The 10276-nt window shown below is 41.0% G+C and overlaps 1 pseudogene; it reads right to left on the bottom strand.

Annotated features, from left to right (window-relative positions):
- Positions 1–1335: 1335 nt before the first annotated feature.
- Positions 1336–1671, bottom strand: LOC139644713 (fasciculation and elongation protein zeta-1 pseudogene; annotated as a pseudogene).
- Positions 1672–10276: the final 8605 nt, after the last annotated feature.

The raw sequence follows: 10276 nt of genomic DNA, 5'->3' as shown, positions 1-10276 counted from the left end.
GCTAGAAGTAGTAGAGTGGCTATATCTGATAAAAGTTGTCTTTACTGCATCTGTACTGGCTTCCTCATCTGGGCCAAAACCATTACAGTGTCTGGCACTGAGCTCATGGTCTTGGTAATAACATGCAGATTAGGGTAGTAGGACTCTGTCTTGTGCGCTCAATAACATCTTGAATTATTCACAAATACGCTTTCATTTTTTCAAGCCATTTCATATTCTTTTATATAAAAGACAAGTGAAAACGTATTTGTGGCTACTGAAGATTTTTTAATGGTGCTTAATGGTAATTGTGGATTGTTTTCTTTATTTGTTCGTTTGTTAGTTCATGTGATTCCAGTCCAAAAACTCTCTCCATACACCTACTGTTGGGCTATTTTTAGCAGAGGGGGATTCATTTTCGCACACTGTGAGGATGTCTGCGTTTCCGCCTCAGAGCCTGTTAACAAATGGTGGAGGTTCTGGGAGTCAGCTGGTAGAGAGGCAGAGACTGAGACAGACAGAGCAACAGCAAAGCCAACTGAGGCGGACAAAAACGCACGTTGAATAATTCAGCTTGCTGCCTGACTGTGGACTGGGCTGGGTGGGGTCACGCTGCTGAGTGACTGGTTGTTTGTGTTGTTGTGGTCACACTGGTGGGGAACTGGAGTGACAGCAGGTACCAAAATATTTTGTCATTTGACATCTGTGAGATTCTGGGCTGGTGAGCCAGTGTTTTGGCCCTGATTTTGTGTTTGAGTGAGATACAATTCTGGGATCCATTCCATCTTATTTCACATTTTGTATGAGTATACTTTCACGTTTTTACCACACTATGTAGTGTGCTATGTGTTTCCTTGGCATTCCTTTATTGTTGGTTGTAATACAAAGCCCCGATGGCACAAAGCACAAAGGTATTCTGCTGAAAATAATAGTTCAAAAGGGACCAGTGTTTTGGATTTTAAGATACAGAAAGCAGAAGTTATTAGCATTTGCTATCAGCTCTGCTGGAAGTCACTGAAGCTAAAAAAAAACATGTCTCTCAAGAGTCATGTTGACCAATGTTGTGCAATTGTACAGTAGGAAGCTATTTGGAAGGTGCTACATGTGATTTTTAAGAGGCATGGTTTTGGTCCCAGTGACTTCCCATAGCACTGCTAGCAAATGCTATCCACCTCTGTTTTCTGTATCAAAAAAAAACACTGATGCAAATACTTTCGGAAGTGCTAAAAGTACCAGTTTATGATAGATCAAGTTTTACACTAAATCAGATTCTTAGAGAACTGAACTATGTCTTGGAGCTATAAAGATCTCAGGTCTTGAAAATACATTTTGTAAAGCCAAATTAGCAGCGGTCACTCACTCTTCATCCTGCAGCCTCTCCTCATCCTCTTGGTTGTGCGACTGGCTGCGAATGGGCGCCAGGCCCTCCGTCTTGGTGTTGTAGTTGTGGAAGCAGACGTTGAGCTTCTCATCAAACTCGTTGACCAGGTCCTCCATGGACTTGAAGCTCATCATCTCTGAGAAGTTCTCCAGCTCAGAGAAGTCCTCGCGGCTGATGGGAGCCAGTGGGACGGTGGTGGTGGTGGTGGGTGAGTAAGAGGAATGGCTGAGCGCTGGATGGTCCAGGTCGTCCATCCGACAGGGCCGGAGGTCTTCGAACTCCTCATCCAAACACACGAGAGGGGCCTCCATGGTGTCCCCCGGCAGTTTAATCACTGGAATGGAAGCCCTGGAGAAAAGGTGCAAGAGACAAAGGTGGTGATGAAACGTTTAACGCATAGAGTTTGCTGATTTCCATAACGGTTTTACATTTTTATCCGCATTCCTTTAACAAGACAAGGCCATTGCTACAGCAGATGTGTTAAAGGAAAGGACCAGCTTAGACCAAGCACAAAAATCCTTCATCACTCTCATCTTATTTTGTCCCCATCTGCTAGATTTACCAATATCCCTAAAGGACCTGTCTGGCGTCTCCTAAATCACGCCCCTGCTAGCTCACCTCATGTGGAATGGCACCATGCTGTCTAGACAAAGAGGAGATGGAGAGAGAGGCACCAGAAGGGGACCAGGTCCCACGGGGAGCCTGGACCAGTTGGGCTTACTGGTAAACCACAGTTAATTAAGTACCACTGTTGGGATTTCGCTGATGAGGTTTCTAAGATTCTGGGGCATGAGGTTTCTAAGATTCTGGGGCATGAAGGTATAAGAACACTAGGCTAAGAACAGTATAACCTTCAATTTCTGAAATTTGGCGTGAAGACAAATTGAACGTGAAGACAAAGTGAGGTCTTGAGAGCATTAGGCAAATTTGACATTGGCAATTAAAAAGTCCATGTGTAGGTTTTTCTCATTTTGCTGTGAATTTTAATGCTAACCAAAGCAAACATGTCGGCTGCCAGTGCAAACATTAGCCTTGCTGATCTGCTTTGTGCTTTCGTTCGGTCCATTTGGGGGTTTTCACGCTCAGCTCCCATAAAACACCCTTCCAGAAGCTAAAAGAACTATAGATAATTATGCTGATGGTCATTATCACAATTCAGTCAACAGTGATATAATATAAACAAAAACCAATACATGATAAAAACAAAGAGATATCATTCACGTTGAGAACTTCTTCGGAGCTCATTAGTGCTAAAAGGGCCATCAATGACTGAAACATCAAATCTCATTTCACAAAACAGAAAGTAAATGGTCTACAACTAAAAAGAGATGTATCCTTCATTCAGGACGGATGTAATGCTGCAGTCAGAGTTGTGAGAGAAGTTGTCTTCAGTCGGACTTGCTGACGCAGTGTAATTACAGTAGCGAGGCCTAAATTTCATCCTTAATGCTTTGCTGGAGTGTGGCCGGGCGTAGTGGACGAGCGCAGCCCAGTCCATTTAAAACGAGCTGGTGCAAGCCTCTTCCTCGTCATCACACCACTCAGCAAAGTGCCGCCTCCGTCAAAAGGCCGGATATTATTTCTCAGGATCTCGCCCTCTCTCTCTCTCTCTCTCTGTGTTTATTACATCTGCTGCGTCCTCCTCCGCTTTATATCTTTCTCTCATCAGCGCTCGTCCCAATATTTCTGCTTTGACATCAATGGTCGAGAAAATGACTCCATGCTGCGTAATTCCTAGCAGCGAGGGAAATGCATCACTCCCTGCATCCATTATGTGACACTGACTGACAGCTTGCATCTGTCAATAGACCCAACTAAGGCCATTCCATCCACTCTAATGATGAATGAAGGCAAGGAAATTAGTAGTTGACTCTAACCTTGCCACAGGGTTTCTTTGCCGGTGGAACTGATGCATTGTTCTGTGAGAATTTCAGCAGGGAGAAAATCTCGAGTTCAAAATATTTTGCACTGACAGAAGCAAGGTGTGAAATCGCAGCAGCAGGCTGTGTGGATGTGTTTGAGGTGTGCAGGTATATGTATTGAATGTCTGCATAGTGCAATGTATAGTATGTATGTGTGTGTGTGTGTGTGTGTGTGTGTGTGTGTGTGTTTAGGATGTGCGTGTCAGCTTTTTTATGTGTGACCTTCACAGAGACCAGTGGCCCCAGGTTTCTCTCCCTGCTGGAAGCCAAACAAATCCACAACAGCCAATCACAGGAGCTCATCGGAAGGATGCAGGTACAGAAAGAGCCAATCACGAAAGCTCATCAGCGGTTATTTAATGCAATGGATCCAAATCACTCACCCCATTTTACCTTGGGAAGACCACCACTACCACTAAATTGAACAACAAATCCAACAACAATTCCACTGCAGTATTTCTAAAGTGTATTTTTCATATTTGTACTCACATACACACACAATGCATGCTGATATCCATGTCTGCCAATTATCCAAATTTGTGATGGTGGTTTATTTATTAAAAGAGAGAAACAAGCAAGTCCTATTTTGGATTAGAACAATGCCAACACATGGCCACTGCTATTAATATCCATAAGTGTGTGCATATGTGCCTCTCACTTGAAGCATGAATATGGTTTGCATCTATTACTGCCACTGGCTATAAGAAAATATGACTGTCACTACCCATAGCTAGGATGAATAAAAAATGGATGTGGCTCAGCTGCACCAAGCAGGCAATATAACTATATTTGTAATCCAAATACCTGTCAAATCATCTGTGTTTTTACACACATAGATGCAAACTGAAATGGATTCCCCTTCAAATCAATATGCAGACCGCTGTGGCCGAAATGGAAATCAAGCAAGTGTATGTCATCAGCTCATCAGAGGGAAGAAAAAAAAAAAAGATGAGAGTGGGGGAGGGAGAGAAGAAGAAGAAGTAGAAGAAAAAGGAGGAGAAGAAGAGCAGTGAGGATACGGGGAAAGGAGAGGAGATGGAGGAAACCATGGTTACAAGGCGAGGATGGAGGGAGAACGAGGCTGTCGGACGGGTCAGGGAGGAATGGAAGAAGAACAGGACGGAGGGATGAGTACAGCAGAGAGGCCGGATTACCTGCAGTGGATGTGCCTCCGATATTATGGCTGGACCTTCTTAGACGAGGCGGATCTGCGCCTAAGCCGCCCTCCACTGCAAAAAAACCCACCGACGAGCAGCAGCTACATGCATTCCAGTGTGAAAGAGAGAGAGGGGGGGGGGGAAACAGAATACCAGAGAGAGAGAAAGAGAGAGAGAGAGAGAGAGGGATGAGAGCGTGGTCTGTATCCCTTCCCTCACCCGTTTTGCCCACAGCCGCCCTTATCTGTCCTCCCACAGCCCGTTGTTTTCCAATCAATAGGCAGCCAGCCCAGCTCGCACAGAGCCTGCGCACTGGAGTCTGACGTGACGATAGCAGCTCAACCCCCCCCCCCCCTCCCTTCCTCCTCCTTTCTTCCCTCTCTCTCTCTCCTCTCTTTCTCCCTTTGTCCACGCCTCCTCCTCCTCCCCCCTCCCTCCCTCCCTCTCTCTGTGCCTTAATCCCCCAATATTCATGAGGAGAGAAAAAGGGTGGGAGGAGGTGGAGGAGGAGGTGGTTTGGGGGAGGGATGTTTCTGCGCTGGGGTACCACATTGTGTCTACTTACCTTGTAATTACACATTAAAACCTACCTGCTTTATTACCAGCTTCCCCCTTTTCACCCCCCCTGCTAATTATATGTTATAGAGCCGACTGGAGATGGGAATTTCATGTCCAGGAAGACAATTTATCGTTTTGAATCTGTGTTTTCTTTCAGAGATGGAGGGATGGTAAAGCATGAAAGTAAAAGAAGGGGGAAAGGTGGTCCTGAATGGCAGCTGTAGCAGAAATAAAGAAAACAGACTGCAGAAAATAATGAATATCCTTATCTGTAGTGACAAAAATATAATAAAATAATCTGCATTAACCTGAAACCAAGCTAGTATTTGCTTAAATCAATATGAATTCTTCTCTGTTTCTGACTTCTACTGAGCTTCAAGTAGAGAAACATGAATATGGTTTACATTTATTATTATGAGCAATTTTAATACATTTGTTGTCCAAATACAGACAGTCCTCAGAATATATAAAATAGAACCAAACATTTTTGAAAAATAAGTAAAAGTAGGAACCTCTCCCTAAACTTTAAATTAGTAGTATTAGTTGATCATATTCAATCTAAATGTAAAACTATCAAACTAATTGCTAATGGAAAATACAAGGTGATCATAAACTTGTTGTTTTCTCCTCCTCCATCGCAGCCTGTGCTCCAGCATCTCCCTAATCCCTGGTTTTTAATCTGTGGTTGGGGATCAAACCCCCAGTCTGAAAGCTTCCAGCGTATAGGAATAGAAACACATGCGCTCACGTAACAGTTCACGTTATTATCACACCCGCCGTACACCCATACTGGGTAATATCATAATATCATAATATGGCCGTCCATCTGAGGCCTGGAACATTCAACTGTCACTCATGAGTAGATTTGGCAGATGATTTTTTTTTTTTCCAGTCTGTTAGTCTGAGGGAAATATGCACAGTCATGATTCAATAATGACTTATGACAATGATACAAGGTGGAGCATCTGTACTCTGTTGTGTTACCTCGAATATAAAAGTGGAATATTTTGATTTACTTTGCGCTCAAAGCTACCCGGTGATTAACACAGACTTGAAAAATGACCAGTTTAGACAAAATGTATGATCTTTTTTTTTTTTTTGCATTTTTCTTGCTCCCAAAATAGAGACCATCATTTTAGAGGCCGACAGGCGGATACAGGAGACAAAGAGAGAGAGAGACGCTGCAGACTGAATAGCAGAGGTGACGTTATTACTCAGGAGATGCTGGGCCCACCTGCAGGGAGGAAGATGGTGTACAGTATAACACACTTCATAAAACACCACCACTCACTGCACCTCCACATTCTCCATGCTGAGGGAAATGCGTCATATGATAAGCTATGTGTGAGACATTTTGTTTGTTTGATGCTATTTAGTTAGGCGTATCCAATAAGCATGTATGTGTGTGCATGTACAGTATACACACACAAGCATACATGTACACCAAGGCAAATCAAATGGATACAAATGTCATTTTAATGCAGTGGGCCTCCTCCGGCAGTGTGAAGCACATCATGACCAACCAGCCAGCCAACAACCTCATTATCCTCCATAAGCAGCTGCCTCTCTCCCCCTCACGTCCTTCTGCAACTCCGGACCAAAACAGAAAGAAAGAGAAAAAAAAAGAAAAATGGAAGAAAAGAGATCTCGCCTGACGGAGGCCTCCCATTACTGAGGCAACATGGCTCGCACAGGCCAGCATTGCACTGATGCTGGTTGCCATGGTTATAATTGCCATGGCGAGGAATTCAGTCGACTGGCAACAAAGAAGAAGAGGAAAGAGAGAGTTCTCACTCTGCCTCTCTTTCCGGGTGCCACAAACATGAGCAGAGTCTGCGCTTAACGCATTGGTGTGAATGGAGGAATGAGTGAAATATGGTCTGCTGTTCCAGATATTTTCTGTTAAAAACATAAAGTTTCATTTGGAGGAAATTACACAAGCTGAAAGTATTGAAAGCATGCAGAGCTAAGATTTACATTTTTGCGATGAGTAGTTTTTAAGAAAAACAACATTGTTGCAGGTCAGTACCAGCACAGTCGCTATGGTAACAGCTATGCTTATCAATAGAAAAATAACAGCTATGCTTATACCATCTCTGCCTGAGGGAAAAACTGCAGGAGGAGAGCATGTCTGAGGTTTTTTTTTTACTTTGAGTGATTTATCTTCTGAAACAGACCATCTTTGGGCAGCACACACTATGTCAGTTTCCCTATGTTATCGTCTGAAAAGAGAACAATCATACAAAGGAACAGAAATTGAAGAGCTCTTTAAAAACATTAAGTGTGACTCCAGAAGTCAGTAACAAGTTTATAAGCTAAACACATTAGGGAAACTGATAGCATAAAACAGGCACAGGACAAAAAGAAGAGCATAAAGCACTAGTTGCTTACTGTCTACAGGCCAGATGTCGACTAATAGATTAATAGATTGAATTAAGATTCAAAATGGTACTATTATGGAAACGTTGGTATAAATATTAAACCCACAAACAAGAAATTAAGGTGGACTTTTCAATTTTCACAGCTGTGTTATATTTTCCCAACATTCAGCAGACATTAAATAGTCTGCACTTGCTCTTTCTTTGACAAAGGAACACATACAAAGTGTAACTCATGTACCAGGAAATAAAACCCTGACGTTGCCTTCAAGTGCTCCTCGTAAGCTCGTAAGCTTCCAAGTTTAACAGTTGTCACACTTCCAGTTTCTTTTGGTTGGAAACAATAACAAGATGGACCCTGTAACACATGTAGTTTTTTTTTGGTGACTGTTGTTTTATTTTTATAAATCATGCCGCATATAGCTACTTTGTGCTGAGTGAAGAGGAGAAAATGTGCATTAGGCATGTAATTGATGTTTCAATTCATTTGTTATAAATAAAAATGCATGACAGCTGAAAGTTAAATATGAACATAATACAGTGTTTTTAGTTCATTTTTGTACAGTCAAAATCAGGATTTTTTCCAACAGCACTTGAAGGCAGCAGACACACAGTGACTTTGCATGCAAGCAGACAGACAGTGTTATGGTTCACTGCATTCGCCTCTTCAGCATCCAGTTTTTATGCATTAAGATGATGCTCTTTTGCTGTAGAAACAGTATAGAGTATTTTTAGAGATATGTTTCAAAATATATAAAAAATGGCCAAAAAATGTATTTGTACATGTAAATGACATTCATTCAAACTACATTTTAGACACTGGAAACAGATTTTGTTCCTACAGTACACACTGTTGAAGGCATTTATCTGCAAGCAAATCCAAAATACATTTTAGCCACTACAAATATCATGAAAGTGTCATCTGTATTTTGGTATATGTATCAGCTATAGACTGTAAAAAAAAATCAACACTATATCAAATATTCTCAAGTACAGTACAGGTACAGGTGTCCTTTACTGACATCTAGTGGTGAAGATAGGTAGAACATGTTGATAGGCCACTCCAGAGACAATGAATGGGACACACACAATGTTTCACTTTTTACATCCAATTGATTATACAATAGTGTTATCAGTTCTGAACTAGAAAATGAACCCTTAACCCAAGACACCCCAGGGTGCTCTAACGGTCTCCTTTACTAGAGAACTATGACTTCAACCTGTCTCAATGGTGGCTGGCCAGCAGAAGGCACTGATGCACCTTCATATGTATTGAAAAACATTTCAAATTGCTCCCTGCCCCTATTGGCTTTTACCTCGCACTGCTCTATCATATGTAATCATTTTAGTGTTGCAGGAATATTTTGTTACATTTGTTGTCTGGATACAGTGGCTCTGACCCTTGACCTCCCTAATACTGGTTGCTTTCTGGTGATCCAGAAATGTGGTTTTATTCTACTGTTGTAGTCATTGTAAATCAGTCTGGATATGAGATTCAGCTAAATGCCTAAAATGTAAACTGTAATCCAGGTAAGAGAAACAAGAGAAACCCACACTATGCAAAAACAAATATAGACTAAATGTATTTCATGGCATTTGTTTGTCAAAGTTCGGCTCAGCCACAAAGTGCATTGGTGCAAAAACAGTGCAAGAGTGTAAGAGGCAAGCATTTTGATAATCATTTCATTTGATAATCATTCAGTTTTTTTCAGATACTGGTGAAAAACCCATATTTAAAAATGATAGTCACATGATCTTGAGAGAGAACGGTCTTTTTACCACAAGGTGTCATTAGTTTATTTGATTAAAAATCAAAATCTACCAGACTTATTGACTGTGGAGTGATATATGAAACAGCGGTCTGTTATACAGAAATAACAAACCTCAGAATGCCTTGATTGGCCGTGTAATATTATATTAGCCTATGTATTATATTGTATTGAAAGCATTTCTTTACTTTATATAATACTAAAATATAACATGTTTTGACTTTGATGTTTTGTCCTTGCCTGCAGCCTTCATAATTAGACATCCACTGTTTGAAAAGAGTGACTCCTACTTCTGCAATGTGATGTCTACTTTGATGATCTAAAACTCACACTGGAAAAACATTTAAGTTAATAGTTATTTTACTGTTGCCTGCAAAATGACAGTTTTGAGAAGGGGATCATGTAAAATCTTGTCAATATTAAATGAAATTCGAGTAACATTTTGATGGATATAGTGTATTTGAAATGGGTTTAAATACATATCCAGCTTGTAGTCCATTTCCTAGTCTGATGTTATTTTTTGAAGATTTATAGTTTGTATTATTTTTTTAGATTTTTTTTTAAAGATTTTGTATCTCTGAATACGTTCAATATGGGCACTAATTCCCACCCAGAAGTCTAGTCTGATGTTATTGAATATCAGTCATGTCATGATGATCCAAAATTAACACTCAGTCGGTGAACCTGCTGTAATGGAAAGAGCATAACATAACCTATAGACCCTGTGGCTTATAAGTCCAGTCATACATGCTGCATAATAGTGCGAGAAATCAGGATCTTAGCCTGTAAACATAAGACAGGGAGATGTGTGATAGTGACATAATTCAGTGGTAAACAAGGATAAAGAGACATGGCATTTTATATTCAAAATGTTGTAATTCATTAAATAATAAATAAAGTTCACTGTGATTATGATCAGGCATCTCTCTCTAGTCTCTTCTTCCTTTTTGCTCCCTATTTCATCCACAGTCTTATTATTCAAAGTTTGCTTTCTCTTTTCCCAAGTCTCCCTTTCAGCCCCCCCCCCCCCCCCGTCTCTTCGTTTCACTTTACCCATGTTTCTCTGTTTTTTCCCTTTCTGAAATTAAATCTGTGAACAGTCTCGTCTTAAAGATCAGACTTGAGAAACCTT

The sequence above is a fragment of the Centroberyx affinis genome, unplaced genomic scaffold (assembly GCF_046629955.1).
Source record: "Centroberyx affinis isolate AG114_WGS23_722 - 3 ecotype Tasmania unplaced genomic scaffold, CSIRO-AGI_Caff_v1 ptg000776l_1, whole genome shotgun sequence".
In the NCBI taxonomy this organism is placed as follows: domain Eukaryota; kingdom Metazoa; phylum Chordata; class Actinopteri; order Beryciformes; family Berycidae; genus Centroberyx; species Centroberyx affinis.
This window is presented reverse-complemented; position numbering and strand designations above follow the sequence as displayed.